Raw genomic sequence first — 20,514 nt, 5'->3', positions numbered from 1 at the left:
CAATGAAAATAAGAAATATTCAGAAAATGAAAAGTAGGATGTCTGGAAAAGATATTTTATAGAGAGTGAATTATAAAACTGAATATATATGGTTTATCTGAGTATGGTGTAGGAGATGACTTTCTTGAAGTCAAGGAAGCAGTGATGTGAAAAATCATGCAATAATAAGTTATTAAAACCAGTAACTCTTCTGATCCTTACACAGACTGTGACAGCATCACTGACAGCACTGGAGCCTTGCTATTATGTGAGTCAGAATAAGTTCATAGTGGGGGGTTTCTGTGCTGGTACTTTATCCCCAGGTAAATTCAATCTGTGCTCTGATTTGCATTTGCCTGAAAAGACGTTCAAAATCAGCCCCAAATTCAATCTTGGATATATGTACAAATTATAAATACCTGGAATGGAACAGATTAAGACTGGTTAAAATAAAAAATTAGCTCAAAATTAAAGGGAAAACAATATATAAACCATAGCCTGTAAAATGTCCTGACATCCTTGAAAACCGAGATTCTGTATTTCTGCACACTCACATTATGAACTTAAAAGCATGAATATGTTTTATTCCTTGCCAGGTTTGTTCTTCTACTTGGAAAACATTTATTCTGCTTCTTGTTTACACTGAATTTAGAATTAATGTGACTGTTCTGGTTGAGCAAAAGCAACCTTGACTTGTATTAGGCATCATTTTATCATGCCAAGGTATCTTGTGTAAAAACGTAACGTGAACACAGTTCTCAGAATTAGGCTAGTTAATAATTACCATATAAACAGGTCAAGGATCAAAAGAGACAGTAAATTCTTGTGAAGTGTGTTTAGATTATATTTCCAAATTACAATACTGAAAGCCAGAGCTGTCTTAACGTGTATAGAATAAATCTAACACCCAGGGGTGAAATATCATGGCCTCAGTGAACGTTTTTCACAGAAAAATAATCAAAATAATCATGCCAGCAGTTCATTTGGGTAAAATAATACACTGTTGGCATTAGTGAAATATATCTTAGGCACAATAATATTTACCAAAAACTTACATAAACCAAGCCATGTTTTCTTTAATACTGTAGAAATAAACAGAAACCCCAACTGAGAGACTCCAGTCCAGTTTCCTGATGAGTTTCTTAACCTAAAAACCATTTCCCTGGTCCAACTGTCAGCAAGACACCACTGAAAACTGAATGTGCATCTGTAATTTAACATCTTAAATACACATAACTTCAATAAAACCTCTTGAGTGGGTTTGCTGGTGCTAAACAGGATCATTCTGGAGCAGGGAATGTGATGTGTGGGCACGGGCAGGGGATGAGCACAGAAACTGCTCCAGGTGTAATGGGGGAAAGACCTACCTGCTGGAATCAGGGTGTGTGAGGAGTCCCAGGACAACAGGTACCAACAAAGGTCTGGCAGCACAGACTTAAAGCTGGAAAACCAGCTGGTGGCACCTGGAAAACCCAGCCAGGTCCCAGCACTCCCCTCCTTCAAAAGGCTCAAGGTCTGTGTCACCCACACCACCTGTTCTTACCCCTGTTTCTGGTGTTACCATTATCAGCTGTTACCAGTTAATTATTACCATTGGCTTAACAAGCTAATCATGGCCTGGCTGTGCCACCTGTTTGTGCTTTACCACTGAATGAATCACAAAATCACAGAATCAGACTGGTTTGGGTTGGAATGGACTTTAAACTCATCTTGTTCCACCCCCTGCCATGGGCAGGGACACCTTCCACTAGCCCAGGTTGCTCCAAGCCTGTACTTTGATACTTCCTGAGTGGCTCCACTCTCTCTGCAGCTTAGGGCATGGTCACCTTTGATCCTTTCAAAATGTTTCATGTTTCATTACATGGAATCAAGAGCATAATAACACCAGACTGAAGCTGGGGACGATCATGGAAGCAGCTGGAGTCAGGCAAATGTTATTTCCAGCTGAACTTGCTTGTGTTGTTTTAGTTGGCCAAAACTCAGGACATAAATGGCTCAGGCTCAAGAGTTTGTAATGCAGATGGCAAACACATGTAGGGCTAATATACAGTCAAGTGACAATGTGAGAGTGACAACCTTGTAGATTTGCTGAGGACTGAACAATGGAGTTTCTTCAACTTGAATTATTTTTCAGATGTTTTCCTTCCGCAGAAAATTTGGGGTTTTATATTCAATTAAAATATTCACCAAAAATACTTCTATAAAACTACAAACCAAACCAACCACTCAACCCAAAACCCACAACAAAAGAGTTTTATTTTTCTTCAAAAAGTTGGAAGTGGAAAAGAAAGTAGTTCAATGCCCCAGCAGGGACCTGACCAGAACACAGCCCTTTCTCACTGATGTCCCACCACTCGTCCAGCCAAGCAACACCATGAAAACTGAATAACTAAGTTGAATGTGTCCCTCATTGTTATATTAGATTTTAATGCTTCTTTACTTCTAATAAAAGCAATGTGGAATCTAAATTCCACTCAAATGGCAAATCCATCCTGTGAATCAAAACTGCAAACAGTTATAGAAAACAATTAAATCTGCATGTGCTTCTTTTGGAGCTTGGAAGGAATTGAAAAACAAATAAAAAAACTCGGGTCCTACCAGTCACTATAAAAACATGCAATAACCAGGAAAGGTCTCAGCAAAGCAGGAACAGCACAGATGAGTAAACACAGCTGAGCAGAAACGTGTGTGGTTCATTCAGTTGTTTGCTGAAGCGCCCTTCCTTCAGTACTTTATTTACAGAGAAAAAATAGCCCATCTTTGGAGTCATGTGTTGTTCCTGGCTCCCCAACCTCCCGCTTATCTCGGGGGTTAACCAGCATTTGGGGGTATAAATAGTTTGGCTACTTTGGTAGCCGGCTCTTGGCTCTTTTATTCGACGGGAGAAACAGCCAGACGGGAAAAATCAGCTTTCAAGGTTGGTCCTTTCTGCTTCCTTTTCAGAGACAGGAGTGTTAAGAGCGGGAGAGGTGGCAGCGCTGATGAGATCAGACAGGCGGGTCGGAGTAAACAAACGAAGAGCTGCTGCTTTCCCCCTCATTTCTGTGTTAATTTGATGCCACCTCCGCGGGTCTGACATTTGGGCGGGCGGAGGGTGCGAGCAGCACCAGCTGGAGCTGTGACAGCTCCTCGTCCAGGGCTCCGGGTGCTCCCCTGTCCTTTATCCTGAACTCTGGACCGGCCCCTCGGAGGATGCTGGTCCTGCAGGCTTTGCCTCTGGCACTGGCCCAGAAGAGCTGGAGGGTGTTCCGAGCTCCAGCCAGCCATGAGAATCTGGGAAAATGAACTGAACTGCCCCCCGAGCCCTGGGCAGGCTGCTAGACATGCCTGGCCCTGGGCTTTGAGCTGCTCACACAGCATGGACTAAAGGTGTTAAGCAGGAAATCGGGTGTGTGTGTGTGTGTATATGTTTCCTCTATTTTGGGATCTCCAAACTAGAATGAACTGATTGCTGATGGCTAAAAATATCATGTTGTTGGTCCTTTCTACGCTCTTTATTGTTAAAAATGCAAAAAATAGAAAGGAATCCTAAATCATGGAAAGGAACAGAAGGTCAGAAGGACTCTAAAGATCATCATTTCCAACCCCTTGCCATGAGCAGGGATGGCACCCACCAGATCAGGTTGCTCAGGGCCCCATATGCTCTTATATATATTGTAATACTTTACTACTATATTTTACTACTGAAAAATCTCTTCTTAGACCACAAAAGGGACATATAGACACCTCTGTGCCCCACTGGGGGACACCGAGAGACTCTACAACATGTACAGACATATGGAAAAGCAAGGGGATGGTTTTCACCCAGGTGGGGTCACCCCTGTGCAAAGGGGACTGGTGTAGGAACTACCAGAGCTGCAGAGGAGCAAAACACATCCTCTAAATCTAAACATTTAAAAAAAAAAAAAATCTAAAATGGGTGCAAAAAAAAAATCAATGTCAGGCTTTGCAGAAAATATTGGATGTAGAATTAGCATAAGGTGGTGTAAACTGAATGAGGTAAAATGAGGCATCAGAGTGGAAGGAAACTGCGTGAATTCTTTTCTCTTTAAAGTGCTAGCGGGACACGAAGGTGGAATTAAAATGTTTTAAATGTCAGCTGCTTGCATCGCCCAGATCCCACGGGGAGTTTCCCAACCATCAAAACTCCAGCCATAATAAATGCACTCACACTTGTGCTGCAGTTTTGCAGCTCTTCCTCTCTCTGGCTGATCACGCTGGTTATAAACAGAACCCACGGGCCACACACACTTCTGAGCTCATTCCCTGCTCCTCCACTGGCACAGAAGGGGTGGCAGAAAGGTGGATGCTTCAAATCTGTCTTTCTTTGTGCTGCAGTCTTGCCGTGAGATCAGCAAAGCTCAGACTCTGAGATTTACCAGCACTCCATGGTGCCTTCCCAGCGTGCTCTTTGCTTATGCTGGGAGGGTTCTGAGCTTTTGGGGCTGGGGGAGCTCCTCAGAGGTTGTTTGCAGCTAATCCTTGGTCACAGCTCAACAAGACACTGCTGATATCCCAGAGCTTTCACAGTTAAAAATCCCAGCCATAATGTAACATGCCTGATTGCTCAGAGACAAGCTCTGAGTGATTATTCCTTCTTCTCCAGCTTCCTCAGGACACAGGAGTTGTGCTCAGCTTTTCCCTTCTCCTTTCCCTTTTGTCTCCCAGCTGGCCCCAAGGGCTCCTGCAGCAGCCAGGGGTGGACTGTGGCACAATTAAGTTAATTATTAGCTGCCACAGCCCTGGGGTCGATGCTGCTGGTAACTTCTGATTAACACGTGTGATGCTGCAGTAGTGGTCAGTTAAATCTTTGCATTCTCCCTCCTGGGATTGATCTCATTTTATAGATTTGCCAGCATTTGTGCTCAGGTTTTTGGACCCTGGAGAAGCCAGGCTGCTCTGTCAGGATCCCAGAGCTCCTCATCTTCTCCACCTTGGCATAAACCTCTCTGCATTTTTCCATAGCCAGCACACTTTCAGTGAGCAACAGCAGTAAATCACTGCATTTCTAAGAATCCTTAAAAATGAAGTTCCCAGGCTTTCCCAGCTCTAAAACCCTTAGAAAGGCTTTTCTTCCCTTTCTACACCTGGTTTTCTCTGGCAGGAGTATGACTGTTACACAGCAATTTTCTTTCCATGTTTTTAAAGTGGCTGATTTTAATTTGGATGTATTTTTCTCCCGAAAATCCTTTCAGTCAATATGGAATTACATAAAGCAGCTTTCTGGAGAGAAAATACAGCTGGAGAAGTTTCCACTGAGAGGTGTGTGTGTGTGTATTGGGGCATGTGGGTGCGTGGTCTGCACAGGGAAAACAGTTGCCTCCTGCCTGGAACCAAATCAGTTCTCTCAGTACCTGGCAGAGGGGAATGTTGGTGCAAAGCTGCAGAGAAAAGAAGGAATCTGAGAGAAATGTGGAAAGGAAGAGTCTGGATACCCAGCTCCTCCTGTCTCAGTGCCATGCAAACAGCCTGCAGACCGTTCAGTGACAGGACAAATTTGGTCTCAGTATTCACTCCAGGACATCCCAGCCCTGCTTTGCACCACTTGCCCTGCTTTTATTTCCTTTGCTTCTTTATCCCTGTTCCCAGAGTTTCTCTGATTCAAGAAATGGTCTTCTCTCATTTTTCTCCCCCCAAAACAAAGCTGTAAAGTAGATTGGGTGGATGAGACCAGAACAGCTCCAGGGGTCCTGTACACCAAATGAAGAAGGTACAAGGACTGACTCTTGGGACCTTCATTTCTGTGCAGAATAACTGTTTTTCAAAAAATATTTATTTATGTAAGTCTTAGCACGATCACTTTTGATGGTCTGAGCTGATCTCTAAGAAATAAAATGAAATAATGATGTATTTATATATTTCTGATCCTTCCACATCAAGAATGATGCTCTCAAATAGGGACAGGGTGATGCTGGGAAAGTAAATTTTTTGTTATCCTCAAAAACCCTGATAGACTGAAACAGATTGACTTGGCTTAGAAATATGGTGCAGCTAAAAGGTTTTTTTCTTGGAGTACTTTGAGGGAAGGCAGAGGACGGTATGTGTTGCATCAATTGAGGAGGAAAGGACACAGCCTGGAAAAGCTCCCCAGAGCCAAGGAAAAAGCTGAAGGGTAGTTGAAGAAGAATCCTAAAATATTTGGGAATATTAAGAAGAGAATAAATAGTCAAATGCTTAGTGATTTGGATGTTAAAATTCAACTAAATCCTTTCTAAAAGTGACTCTCAGTTATTTCATGTAGGTTTAAAGATTTGGGATCCTGGTTTAGTTTTGTGTTGTGGGACAGTCTTATCTCTTGTGTCACAAGCCCATAAAACTGGTTTTATGGAATTACCTAGTTTTATGAGGGAAATTATCAGGACCCAGCCTTGAATCTTAACCAGGTTTGCTTTTCCCTTTATCTCACGTGTAGCTCCCAGGGGGTGGGTTCAAAGCAAACTGAAAGGAACCATTTTTTCATGGCTCATGTCCCAGTGCAGTGGATTTTGCCACCAGATGTTCTGGACGCTGAATGTTTCCAAGGTTGCAAAAAGTGCTTGGCTGAATTCAAGGAAGAAAAACTGGGTGGCAACAGGAGGCAAAAAACTCTTACTGAGACTCCATTTTTTTGCTGGCTGGGAAGTTTTACTTGCATCAGTTTATGTTTTGTCTGCTCTTCTACTTTACTTTTGCAAAGTTCCCTGGTTTTGGACAGAGTCCAGAGAAGGCCACAGAGATGAGTAGAGGCATGAAGCATCTCTGCTGTGAGGAAAGGCTGAGAGATTTGGGATTGTTCAGCCTGGAGAAGAGAAGGCTCTGAGACCTTATTGTGGCTTTTCAGTCCCAGAAGGGAGATGATAAGAAGGCTGGAGAGGGAACTTTTACAAGGACCTGGAGGGACAGAACAAGGGGAAATGGCTTCAAATTGAAAGAGGGCAGGTTTAGATTAAATATTGGGAAGAATTTTTTCCCTGTGAGGGTGGGGAGGCCCTGGCACAGGCTGCCCAGAGAAGCTGTGGCTGCCCCATCCCTGGAAGTGTCCAAGGCCAGGTTGGACAGGGCTTGGAACAACCTGGGCTAGTGGAAGGTGTCTCTGCCCATGGCAGGGCTTGGAGCTGAATGACCTTTAAGGTTCCTTCCAACCCAAACCATTCTGTCATTCTATGATTTGTTGATTTACCTTTGCTCAGACTCTGCATGACCATTCTTGCACATTCTTCATTTAATTAAAAATGTTAATACTTCCCTGCAGTTACCATATCCCTGCAGTTAACATATCCCTGCAGTTAACATATCTCTGCAGTTAACACACACAAAGTGTCTCTTTAGTCATGTGGAAAAGTAATCCTGAATCACACCACTGTCTGAGGTGACCAGTCTTGTAGAAAAAAAAAATCTTCTCTGTTTAGTTGTGATTTACTTAAAAACTATGTAACGGGGAACCTGGAAAGATTAAATCTGTTCAGAAGTTAGCAAGGAAAATAAATATTCAGGTATAAACTATCAAAAAGGGTAATCTGAAAAATATTCTGAATAAATTATGAATGAGGTCAGCATGGCAGAAGCATTCATAAGATTCAAAGGGTTAGTGCAGTGCATTGAGGTTCCAACTGCAAAGGGACACCATGTCCAACATCTTCATTAATCCCTACATATCCAAGGCATCCTCAGAGATCTCTCCTAGGCACACTCTTGATTTTTGAGATAATGTAGAGTTTTGAAAGACTGAAATGGTCTATGCAAGGGGTAGAAATGCAGTAGTGAAAATTAGGTGCAGCTATGAAATTAATGGAAGCTTCATTGGAAATTGCACTGTGTGTAACACCAGGGTCAGCTGTGCAGTGTTGGCATCCTAAGCCTGTGCTGCTGCTGAACCTTTTTTAAATTATTATTTTAAATTATTTTATTTTTATTATTTTATTTTGGTTATTTTAATAATTTTACTTCTACTGCTTATTTTAATTTTTTTTTGCACCTGAATTTCAGCAAACGCTGCTGGTGGTTTTCGAAGTGAGACGAAGTCCTGTGAAAAATACTGAGCTGTATAATCAGAAGCAAAATGAGTCTGAGGGGCTTGCTTTCCTTCTGGTTTTCTAGGATTTTGGATGAATAGCAGCCATGAGATGAGCCAGCTCTGTGGTGATGAATATTGCTTAAGGGCAACAGCACAACCTGGTGGTTTATGGTTATTCTAATGCATCAGATCAAGTATCTGCACAGAAAACACAGAAATATCCCTTCCCCACAAACCTGCTCAGAACTGCAGCTGGTTTTCATTAGTTCATTCCTAAGATACTATTTTACCTGAGGTTTTCAGAATAAATAGAAAAAAACAGACTGTCAGGGCACACTGCAAAAAGATAAAGTAGCAGATCCTTCCCAACATCACTGACTGTGAAACCCCGAGGTGCAGTTCGTGCTGGATGTGTCTGAATTTTTATTCCAAGGTAATAGCTAGAGGTGTATAACTAAAAAGAAAAGCTTGCAATATGCAGCATGCAAAATTTTGGAAAAATAGACAAAAGGAAAGTGTGTGTAGAAAAAAATGCAAGTTTGTCTTGCTCTTTCTATTATGTCGAAGCCAAGCAAAGTATAAAATGCATTTACACAGAAGGAATATTCAGACACCAATAATAACATTTATTTTCTTTCCTCTGTGTCTTCAGGGCAAGTGATGTTGGTCAGAGTGTATCTTCTGATGTGGCAGTGAAGTGAAACGGGTGGCAAATGTGCTCAGACAGAATTTCCAAATAAAATTAATTACATTTTGTGTTTTGCTGGGTTCTGAAGAACAGGCTGTTATTACTGGCAAAGCAGCTGGCACTGCTGTGGGTGCTGAACTAAATATCTTGCAAACTACATATTCAGGTCATTTATTGATCATGTAGAAGGGGACAAAAGCCATTGACTGTAACTAGAAAGGGGCTCCAGTCCAGTGCTGGGGCTGTTATTGAGATTGTGAGAGGCTTTTTCATAGAATCACAGAAATATAGAATGGTTTGGGTTGGAAGGGACTTTAAATCTCATCTTGTTCCAAACTCCTGCCATGGGCAGGGACACCTTCCACTAGACCAGGTTGCTCAGAGCCCCATCCAGCCTGGCCTTCACCATCTCCAGGGACTGGGAATCCACAGCCCTTCTGAGTTATTTATCTTCAGGCTGTGTCCAAAACACAGACTGCTCAGTCCTGCTTGGCTTGATAGAAAGAACCTTTGATTTCACCTGAGTGGTTTTGGACCTGAGAGCAAAGGGATTTTACAAGACACCTACGGAAACACTGACGGACTGAAGTGCTCTGGGGCAAAAGTAGCATTATATTTATGCAGCGAATATTCCTACAGGATTTTCCCCAGAAAGAAATGCTGAGGTGTCTCTTTGCTTCATCTTTGTCCTTTAGCCCAGCTCATGGCTGAAGAATGACTCACAGTCCTGGTCCAAGAAAGCACTGAGTCCACGTGGAAGTGTGATTAATGCATTTAAACTCACTCAAGTTTTATTTCTTTATGGTGATCAAATATATAAAGTGTGTTGAAATTCCTGAAGATGATTATTATTCTGCTTTGGTTTATTACAGAGGAAACACATTATTACATAAATAGGACAAAATACTCTGAAGCCCAGTGATGACACTTCTGAAAAATTGTAGAAAGAGCTTTGGAAAAGTGTAGAATAGGGGAAAAAAAAAAAGGAAAAGATAAATAAGAGAAAGAATTGTTTTCTTTTTCTTGAGTGCCAAATTAGAGGACAAAATGATCAAAGACCAAATGCTGTTGTCCACAACTTTTCCCTATAGCCCACTAAAGCACAGGGAGGTGATGTGGTTCCTGCATCCCACTAGAGCAGGTATGGGAATCATGCTGAGTTCTGCCACAGGTATCCACAGCTATGGACAGCAAACAAACCTCTGAGATGAAATGGCTTTGTGCCAGCTTCCCACACATCCTGCTTCAGGGTGGAGAAACTCCAGATTATTTTCCAACTTGCTGAAAAGGATTGGTGAGCACGGTGATGTCAAGTCTATCTGGTTGATGTGCTTTGATCACTCTCTAATTATATCCCATCAGCTGAGACACTGATTTGTGCTTTGCTCCCGAAGCAGAGGTAGTTTTGATTGCTGGATGAAGCATCTCAGATCAGCTGGGTTGAGCTGCCATGTCTCCATCAGCCCCTCCTGCCACAGCTCCTTGGGGACACCTTCCTATCATGGGATCATTCAGGTTGGAAAAGCTCTCCAAGACCATCGAGTCGAACCATTAACCCAGCACTACCAACCATGTCCTCAAGGGCCACAGCCTCAATTTTTTTTAACACTTCCAGGGATGGTGATCCCTCTGTTCCAGCCTGTTTCTGTTCCAGACAACCCTTTCAGTGAAGAAATCTTTTCTACCATCCAGTCTAACCTCCCCTGGGGCAACTTGAGGACATTTCTTCTGGTCCTGTCACTTGTTACCTGAGAGCAGAGACTGACCCCCACCTGGCTCTGACCTCCTTTCACAGGGTGTTATAGAGAGCAAACTCTTGACAACTGAGTATCAAAAACCCTCTCAGAGAATAGTCACGTTCCCAGTTTTCATGCTCTCCCTTCTCCCTGTAAATGGAGGGAACATGGAGAGGGTCTGTATTGTTTTCACAGTGCCATTTATGCCCTGAAAATAAATGTTATATCAGCACTTCCAGTACATGTAGGAGGAGGAGCAACAGCTCTGTAGAACAAATTCAATGTGTTCCCATATTTGTCCACCGAATTGTGTGTTCTCATTGCTGTAAATTTTGCATTAAATTATTTAGGTCAGCTTAAATTTGGAAAGCAACAGAATAAACACCATTTTTTTGCCTCATTTACATGTCTGTGATTATTGTGAAATGCTTTGCTTCCTAAATTAAAGTGATGCAAGCAGTCTGCCAGGAAAATAAGCAGCAATATATTTTGGTTATACTTCTGAAAAGCTGGTTGTGACACTCTCTCATTAACCAGGAGTAGGTGGACACCTGGAAAGGGAAAATTCAGAAAACACTGGATATGTCTTAATTTTCTTGTGAACTAAAGAATATTTTGGGTCTTTGCCTAATGGTTTAAGTATATAGTGCTGCAGACATGGGCACTGCACACCTTTGGAGCTCTTGGGGTTGGTGTATCAATGTCCCTGATCCAGGGATTAAGGATTGCTAATGGCATGGAATGGATGCATTGTCAGGATGCAGGGTATCACATTAAAAGTCATTAATAGCTCTGTCCTGTGCCCTGACATGATGCAATTCAGCAGCTGTCCCATGGAGAAACTCCTCAGGCATCCTGTCAAAGGTGGACATGCTAATAACTGGGATGGGACTGGCTCAGTGCATCCTGATGGTGCCAGAGTCCTTCCTGCTTCCCTCTCAGTGACTTGTCCTCAACGCCTGCCCTCATCCTACCTCTTGTTTTCGCTGCTGGGGAAATGCCAGAAGCTCCAGACTCCATTTCTGGCTGATCCTGTCTCAGGCAAACACCCCTCTGTTCCTCAGTGCATGGCAAGGAGCTTCCTATAAACAATTCCACATAACTGTCACCTCCCAGTGCCTTGCATTCCTTTGGTTATACACTGACAAATGTTGCTTTGTGGTTTTCAGTGTGTGTGAGTCCCATCTTTCTGCTCCCACCAGATGCCACTTATGTTAAATGGAAAGCTTTTTGTCACCAAGGCTGCTCATACTGATCTTCTTTGCATTACTTGAAAATCCTGACTGAAAATCCAGTCATGGAGTGGCCCAGCACAGCTTTCCAAGTGAAAGGTTTGCTCCATATAAATCTTTGAATGTTTGCTATGTCCCATGCTGGTTATTATCACTGATGGGGTGTTCACTGTGGGGTCACTGTCATTTCCAGCAAATATTTTGGGTTTACCATACGTGGAGAATCTCACCTCGCTATTCAAGTGAGGCTGTTGGCTGTTGGTGTTTTCCTACCTCAAGATTTTTGGGTGAGGAGGAGGAGGCTGCAATATGTCTTCCTTTCAGCCACTTTATTGAATAAATATCCATTGATGAACAGGAAGCACCTCTGTATCCTCTGCTTTGAATCTGCTTCTGTCTGTTCTGGTATAATTATGTCAGCAAAAATTCATCAATTTTACTCCTTGCCCATCTTCTCTGGAAAAAGCTTCGAAGTTTCTCTGTAAAACATTTGGATTCAGCCCCTTTTCCTATTTCATGCACCAATACTTAATTTTTGTACAGATTTTTATCGATTGCTTTTCTTAGTGTTATTTTATTTTGCTGTTTTATGGCCGCTGTTAACATTTACTGGGGAAACTATTTTTTACACTCTGCATGGGGACATCACTGCAGATTTTTTGGCTTCATGAATAGCCAACTAAAATTTGGGGTGTGTGGGGGGAGATGTAGAATGAAAAGAGGAGAGAAAAGGCAGCATAGGAAGGTTAGAAAATTGCTTTTCACTTTTCACATGGTTAAATCCTAAACACTGGTAAATGCCTTTTCACTGGGGAGGACAGCTCACATCTGATATAAGCACAAGTGTGCTTGATGAGAAAATCAATACCACAGGCACTTCCATCTCTTTGTGCAACATTCCAAACTTTCCATGTTTTCAGCAGCCAGGGGTGAGATTTGCTTTTTTTTTTTCTTTTTTTTTTGGAGTGAACACGAAAATTAAACTCACTTGAATGCTTTCACTGAGCAAGCCTTAGCCATCCTGTATTCCTCCAGGGGCACTGGGAATACACTCACAGTCTTTTCCAAAGTAAATGATTCTGTGATTCTACTTTATGGAAGCTGTGCTCCTGTGGGATGGGCACTGGAAAGCAATCCATGTAAATCTCACCCAGCAGCACCCACCCACCTACCTGTGGGTTTTCTTCAGTGTGAGTGAGTTGCTGCTTTGGCAGAAAGGAAGGCACAGGGGTTTGTGCCATGTTATTCCATCTGTGCCTCCTGAATCCATTTCCAGACCGAATCCTCACTACAACCTTTATTATGATTGATTATTGTGCACACAAGATTCACAGCTGTGCTGGTGGCTCCAACAAGAAGCACTGGCAGTTCCTGGGCAGGCTGCTCCCAGGTGGCTTTCCTGGGAGCCCAGGGATATTCTTCACTATCTTCCTTTGGGTATTGCCTGTGGTGACTTCTAGAAAATGTAATCTCTGAATTCCAAGGGCTGACTTCTGTTTACTGTGGAAAATAGATGGAAATGCTTCTTTTATTCAAGATTACCATCACAAATTCTTTATTTTTAGTGATATATTGAGAGAAAACCTACCACACTGCAGCTATAAAAGTGGGGTATTTAAAACAAACCAAAAAGAACAGTGTCTTAAAGTCCTGGGTGTCTGAATGCAATTCAGACTTTCTGTGATCTTGGGCACAACTTTCAATTTCCCAGTATCCTTGGTCTGATAACTTAAATAGAAAGTCTTTCAGGTTGTAGACTGTCTTTGTGCATTTTGTACTGAACCTGCCTTCAGGCAAAAGGGAGAGAATGAGCAGAGAGTTGTAACACTCCTGCAACCACTAAAACTGCCTCTTCTTCTCCCCGAGGTTGGCAGGGTCTGCTCACAGTGCCAGGTTCTCTAGCACTGCCCTGAAGTTTTCCTTCCCTGCTGCAACTCCTGCTAGGGGAAAATAGGCTTAGGGATCATTTTTGGTGTTAAAATGCTCCTACATGATAGAGGGAAAGGGATTGGGAGAAGTCAGTGCTGATTCAGGCTTGTACATTTTCCTTCGTGCAAACAAAGGTGAGAGGAAGGAAAGATAAGGTTATGGGGTGGGTGAAACCATCAGGGATCTGCATGGGGTGGGATAATCATAAGCAGACTGTACTGTTATTAAACTAATGTAGAATAACTCTATCTCCTTTATAATATGATGTTCTCTAATAGTTATACCTAATTAATATTTTAAGAACACTGTTGGAATTAATATGGCTTTAATATTTTGACTTGTGTCCTCAAAATTCGCATCGATCCTCACATTTGGAGCATCACATTACCCTTCACTTAACGTTATGTACTTAATACATAAACACAGAGCAAGACCAGAGGGGGTCTCCTGTATTTTAGCACTCAGCCACCTGCTCTGACAAGGCTGTTGTTGAGGCAGATGGCCCCGTGATGGATTACCTGGGACTCACCAATCGCGGCGTCTTCCCGAAACATTTGCACAGATGTTCGTAACGAGGTTTTCATGATTCCACAACACTTGCACATCCACAGAAGGAAGGGAAGTCCTTCTCTTGGGAAGTCACCCAGCCTGACAAGTTTGCTGCTCTAGTGGCTCTGAGCTTTCATGACCCTGTGTCAGAGGACGGCCCGTGGTGCCCCAGCAGTGTCAAAACAAGCGCAGGCTCTTCCAGGGTCATTTGGTTTTTTCCCAAAGTTATATTTCTTTCCTGAAACACAAAGGCCAAGAGATCAAGTCTGCTGGGAATTATAGAAAATAAAGTAAAACTAGCTCTGGAATGTTTTTTTTTTGTTTTGCCCTGATGCAATTTTAGTGCGGAAAAATGAAACGTGTGTCCTGATGTGGCCAACACAGAATCATTGTGGTTGGAAAAACCCTCAAAGATCATTGAGTCCAACCACTAACCCAGCACTGCCAAGGCCACCATAAATCATGTCCATAAGTGCCACATCTACATGTCTTTTAAATTCCTCCATCAACACTTTCTTCCTTCTACTTGAGCAAAGCTGTTGGAAAGGGCTTTTCCAGCACAGGGGCTGCAGTGACCTCCCACACCTTCTCTCCGAAAAGCTTCAGACCTACCACAGGGCACCAGTGGATCTGAAACTTTATCTCATGCCAAACACCAAATAACCTTTAGTTATTTCCACTAAAATCCACAGTTGTGACACATTCGGGTGCTGTGACCCATTTTTGGGGCACACTGAACTTGTTTGCTCTGTAACTTCCCTCCCACAGGTTCCAGCAGGTCCTGATGCTGGGCTCAATTCTTTCATTCCTGTTTTCACCACGTTGGATGAAATTGAAATCTGAAAACAGCAGTGACTTAAGATAAACCTTTGAACATCCCTGTGGCATTTTTCATTAGAGATGTTCCTTCTCTCGTGGATGTAGAAACTGAAAGCCTAAAATAAAGAGTGAGAACTGGGAGGACTGGGGAGAATTCCCACCTTTCAGGTAGAAATTCTACTTTAGAGATGCAAAGGAGCTCATTGATCCACCAAACTTCTTAGTTATTCACAGAGTTTGGGTGTGAGAGAACATAATATCTTGAACTTCTATGTGCTGTTGGCAGGTGACCATGGGAATTCAAATATCTTTATTTTAAACAATTAGAGCTTTACTGTTCATAGGAAAGAAATGGGAAAAAAAAAGGTATATATTCAATTAATTAATCATCTGCAGAAATCTGAGAAACCTAACTTGTAATTTAATAAGCTTTAAAAAGCTCACACAAGATGAGCTCTTTGCTGAGGCTTCAATTTTGCCTATTTTCTTGCAAGGTAAACATCAGGCTGTAATAATGTCATGAAAGACATATTTTGTACACATTAATCATATTTTATTGAACCTGATCCCCATATGAGACAAAATACTGAGTTATATAATACCACAAGGAATTAAGAATACATGAACATTCAAAAGAAATAATAATAATAATAATACCTTTATCTTTTAACTGACTATATCTTCTCATTGGCTCTGATTTCTCCAAGACATTTATAAAAGTACAGACCATAATTGTGCTAATAAAGAGGAAATTATACTGATCTATAATTAGAGTAATAAGGAAAAAGGCACAGCGGATCATAATTGAACCAATAAGGGGAAAATATAATCATGTTTAATGGCTTATATGAGTGTTAGTGTCTCCTGTATACTTAATAAATTGGTATCTATTTTCCTGGTGTGTATCTAAGACACCTTTCCTAATATTATCAAATTACCCTTCAGATCCATTGTTGGGAACTTCTGCTCATCCTGGAAGGCACTCTGTGGTGAGGCTTCTTGGAATAATCAGAATAACAACAGAATTTCGGACGGGTCTGACCATCACCTGCAGCAACACCTCAGCTCTCTCCAGGTTTATTTAGGGTGTCCCTGGTTTACATCCATGGATATACAGAGGTGTGTGGGCAGTAAGAGCAATCAGTCTCATACCAAACATATTTTCAAAAGAAATAAGGAAACAGTTGAGAGGTGTAACCCTTTATCCAGTGTGGTCACTGGATTTGGGCATGAAAAGATGCTCTGCAAACTCAAAACAAAAGGCAGTGATTTATTTCCTAATATTCACAGTAGAATATCATGGCTGCAAGCCCCAAAGCTCAACATCAGTAGTTCTTTGCTGCCGCTGAGCTCCCTCTTCTGTGTTTTTATTTTTTACCTGAAAATTTCACAGCTTGCAGCTTTGATGTTTTTTCCCTGCGAGTCCTTGAGCTGTTAAGTGTCCCCTTCTCAGCAATCTTACCCCTGTCTGCAATTTCACCTTTTGCATCTTGTGCAGCTCGAGTTTACTTGTTTTTCCTCACAGCTTTTTTTTCTCCCAACGTGGTGGTTTTCTCAGAGGTCTCAGCCAAGGTCACACAGATGCTCAGCGTGAAAATTCAGCCAGGGATCAGAGAGAGCTGAACCCTCCCGAGGGATTTTAGAGCTGGAGTTTAAAACAACCTCCCCACATCTTCACACAAGTGACATTACCTAGAGTTTAGCTATAATTTGCCTTTTGATTACCCTCCCAGCAATTAAAAAATAAGAATATTTCCTACTTTTGCATAGTATGAGCATGTAAATATTTCCCTGGACGTGCCCACACTTGGTATGTGACATCCTTTATTTTGAAGGGACATTTTCAAAGCTTTTCAGCCCAGTTATCCTCACAGGAGCCCAGGTGCTCTTACAGAACTGTAGGTGGCTTGGAAGGGCAGGACCAGCTCTGGTGAATGGGGCTCTTTGTGTGCAGGTAGACCTTGAAAGCTCAGAGGGCTATGATCCTATGATAACATGGAATGTGCACGACTAAAGATATTAATAATTTCAAAAAAATCTGCATATGCTTAAATAATATCCTGAAAGGCACCTAAATAATTAATTAAATAACAGCAAAAATATATTTTATAATATATATTGATTATGTATTTCTATGTATGTTTATGTATTTATATATATAATAACTATAATTCTCTAAACTTCTTAGCCTGATAAATATCAACCTTCCCTAGAGCTGACCTTGGCTTTCACTTCTTAAGACACCTGGACAGACATCTGTTGTATCAAAATTCCTATGACAGTGTGACACTGCTTTCACATACACACATGAAATAAGGAAAAGACACTTTTATAGTTTGTAGTGAACTTTAAGAACCTTAAACGAAAAAATCATATAACCTCATAAAACCTCATTAGATAGATGGATGGAGATATTTCAAAGTAACAGAATAAATATATATGTGTATGTATATATACAACACACACACACACATATATATAAATATATACACACACACATATAGTATTCCATGCACTGGTTTACACCTCCTTTCCTTTCAAGCTCCCAAAGGATAACTGAGAAAACAACGATTCTACACAGAATTACAAAAGGCATTAAATGTATTTAAGCTCTAATTTTACCCAGGTATTTTTAGTAATCTCAGCAATAACTAAAAGAAGTGTTTCCTTGCACAGCACACAGTAGTGAAACTTTAATTTATATGTTAATTTTTTAATTAAAGGAAAAAAATTATAGAAGAAGGTCTAGTTTTCTTTAAAAGTGCAGCATAATAGTCTAACATTAGACTGGAGGATAATAGTTGAGATGCCTAACAGCCCAACCACTCTTCCCTGAGGACACCCAGGTAACCCCAAGGCTGAATTCAGTGTTTTCTGCTGCCTCAGAAACAGCCTGAGACAGTCGATTCACTTATCCCAGGGTCACCTTGTCACAAAGGCTCCACAGTTTGCATTTTCTGAGGGTTCTGCCTGAGAGCAGGGGGTGTTTGGGTGCCCTGGGCACTGTAAAGAGGAGCAGACAGGGGTGAGGAGAGGGGAAGGCACAGCCCTGATGGCAGATGTAGGAAAAGGCAGACAATGCTGGAAAATAGATAAACCCAGAAACTGCATTTTTTGTGTTTGAGTGTCCTGCGGTTTCTCTGCCGCTCAAGGTTTGAGAATGCAATGGTTAGTCACAAGCATCTGAAATACCTTATTTAAAAGCGGCCTCTGACAAGATTTAGGGCTTGTGATTCATTCCTCTGATGTCATGGAAATGAAAGAAATGTGTGTCAGCTGGCCACATCTCCAAAGGGGGTAAAGAGGCATCAGAGAAAGGCAGTGAATGCACATCAGAGAACGCTGAAATTGCCTTAATTTGAAGAGCATGATTTGGTGTTTCCTGCAGGAAACTGCACTTGAAAAGTTTTAATCAGCAAGAGTTGTCACTCGAGTTAATTCTGAATTAATCTTATTTTATCACTAAATATTTCTATTTGCATTGCTGACACAACAATCTTGGCTAAGAATTCCAAATTCCCAACTGGCAACTTTAATGAACGCTCCCATGCTGAAAGCTTAGGGATTTATCACAGAATCATAGAATCCTTGAAAATCCTGGGTTGGAAGGGACCTTAAAGATCCTCCAGTTCCAGCCCCTTGCCGTGGTGGTTTAGGTTTAGACTGGCACATGCTCTCTCCAGTGAGCTTGTCCATGCAATACACCTAAAGGGAGACTGCAGAATTACCCAGAGAAATGAAATTATCATGATTTCTTAAACTTTCCTCTGTTAAAACACCATTTCCCATTCTAGCTTTAAAAAAAAAAAACCCACTTGTGCTCTCCATATTAAGGTCTATAAACTTCACACTTAACTTTTTATTTCTGCTTTATTCCTCTTCTCTGCATTGCCAAATATTGCTTTTGTGTAATTGAAACAGAGCTGTAGTTTGATTATTAAACAGGGAAAGTAATTGTATTTGGCTGTACAGGGGGAAGTAAAGGTGCTTCATAGAAAAAAAAAAAAAACTTAAAATGTGGAAAAGTTGCTTTTTTTTCAGAGCAGAAGTTGAGGGCAAATGCTCCTGGGGGGCAACAGTCCCACCACCAAGGAGTCACCTTCTAGTTTCATGGGGTGGCTCAGGGATGTGGGTTTGACAAGACAGTTTGTAGGGAGGGTGGACATAATTTATTTCTCTTCTCCACCCCTCTTCTCTATTCATTTGTGCCCCAAAATATTTGCATTTTAAAGACCCTCCCCATGTTGTAGGACCTGACCTGTTGTTCAGCCTGGCTTTGTACCTGCAGCATGGAATTCTGGTGGGAACAGCGTTTAGGAGGCTGGAGTAAAATGAGGGTATCAGGTGTCCTAAGCACCGTGGGTGATTTCCTGTTGGGAGCCCAAGAAGACAGAAATCAGCATGTGACACTGTCTGGGTCCCATTTTTAACCCCACCATCAGCAGAGGACCACGCAGAGCTCTGCCACAGCCCTGATGGCAGCGAGTCAAGTGACACACCTGATGCTTTGCCAGTTGTGACATGCCTGGGCAGAGGACACTCCTGTTTTATCTGCCACAGTTGCTTAAAACCAAAAATAACCACTCGTGTTACAGTGCAAAGTTTGCAGTGGGTAAAAAAGGTGCTGATCTTGGGCAAAAAAAGCCCAGGTGGGAGAGAGCTCTAAGCAAAGACGGGCAGGATTTATTATATTTGCCATTCTATTTATCTTTCCAGCTCCTAAACCAGCTGCCCCATGCAAAGGACACATCCCTGAGTTCCCCCAGCCCCCTGGAAGCTCCTGCCTGGATTTGCCCAGCACGGGTGTCCCTCCATGGCATTCCCACAGTGATCCCGTTATCCCGGGAGCAGATGCCGGGTGGGAAGCAGTGCCTGCCTGCAGATCAAGTTGCTGCTGCCAACTCTCGCGAGCTTTATGTCAGAAACACTTGATTATAATGTCAGCACTGGCCAATTTACGGGCTTAAAGCAGCAGCTGCACAACTGCATTTCCCTGAGGTACCCAAAGATCCCGACTCCTAAAAACTTTTGTAGCTCTTGTAATAGAAGTGGGGTAAGTGATTCTCTCTTTCCGTGTCTCTGTCTGCCAGGAAAATTTACAGTTCAGCTTGATTTGTATGGGGATTGGGATCTTTTAAAACGTTCTGCTCTGCCCATTTGTTGCTCTCCTGGGAAAACTCCCTCTGCTCCAGGAATGCAGCGTGTGTATCCAACCTCGGGATTATTCAAGGGATCCTGGGCTAAGGAAATTAAGCTGAGCTAGAAATCACTTATTAATTCAACCGTCTTTCCTATTTAAATAGTGATTTTATAGCCCTGTGTATAGATTTTTTGGCTGGGTAAGGGTTTGCAAGGGGAGGAAACGGTCATTGAAATAAACAGTGTTCCCTTGCTGAATAAGAATGCAAAAGTAGAGTCTGTTTAACTTTTGCTGGAGGAAACTACTCCAGCAGCAGCTTTTTAAAATATGCAAATACATTGTAGGATATAACTATGCCGGGTTAATGCTGATGAGCTAAAGCAATTTCTGACCCTTTTACTCTCATAGTAATAATCAAGTCATGTTTGTTTTGCTCAGTGTGCTTTACA

General features: G+C 42.0%; 1 protein-coding gene and 1 long non-coding RNA gene across 3 annotated transcripts in view; both read left to right on the top strand.

Annotated features, from left to right (window-relative positions):
* Positions 1 to 20,514, top strand: part of LOC135419436 (uncharacterized) — a 522,870-nt gene that overhangs the window by 344,977 nt on the left and 157,379 nt on the right. The window lies entirely within an intron of this gene.
* Positions 2,624 to 20,514, top strand: part of BCHE (butyrylcholinesterase) — a 48,089-nt gene continuing 30,198 nt past the window's right edge. The window contains exon 1 of one of the 2 annotated variants that reach the window (XM_064665782.1): positions 2,624 to 2,896. The gene's annotated coding sequence lies outside the window, so the exon portion shown is untranslated. Of the gene's footprint in view, positions 2,897 to 19,819; positions 19,979 to 20,514 lie in introns of those variants that run through there. The other variant, XM_064665783.1, reaches the window with a different exon arrangement.

The sequence above is a fragment of the Pseudopipra pipra genome, chromosome 10, assembly GCF_036250125.1.
Source record: "Pseudopipra pipra isolate bDixPip1 chromosome 10, bDixPip1.hap1, whole genome shotgun sequence".
NCBI lineage: Eukaryota > Metazoa > Chordata > Aves > Passeriformes > Pipridae > Pseudopipra > Pseudopipra pipra.
Note: the sequence above shows the minus strand (reverse complement) of the source record. Positions and strands in the feature narration are given on the sequence as shown.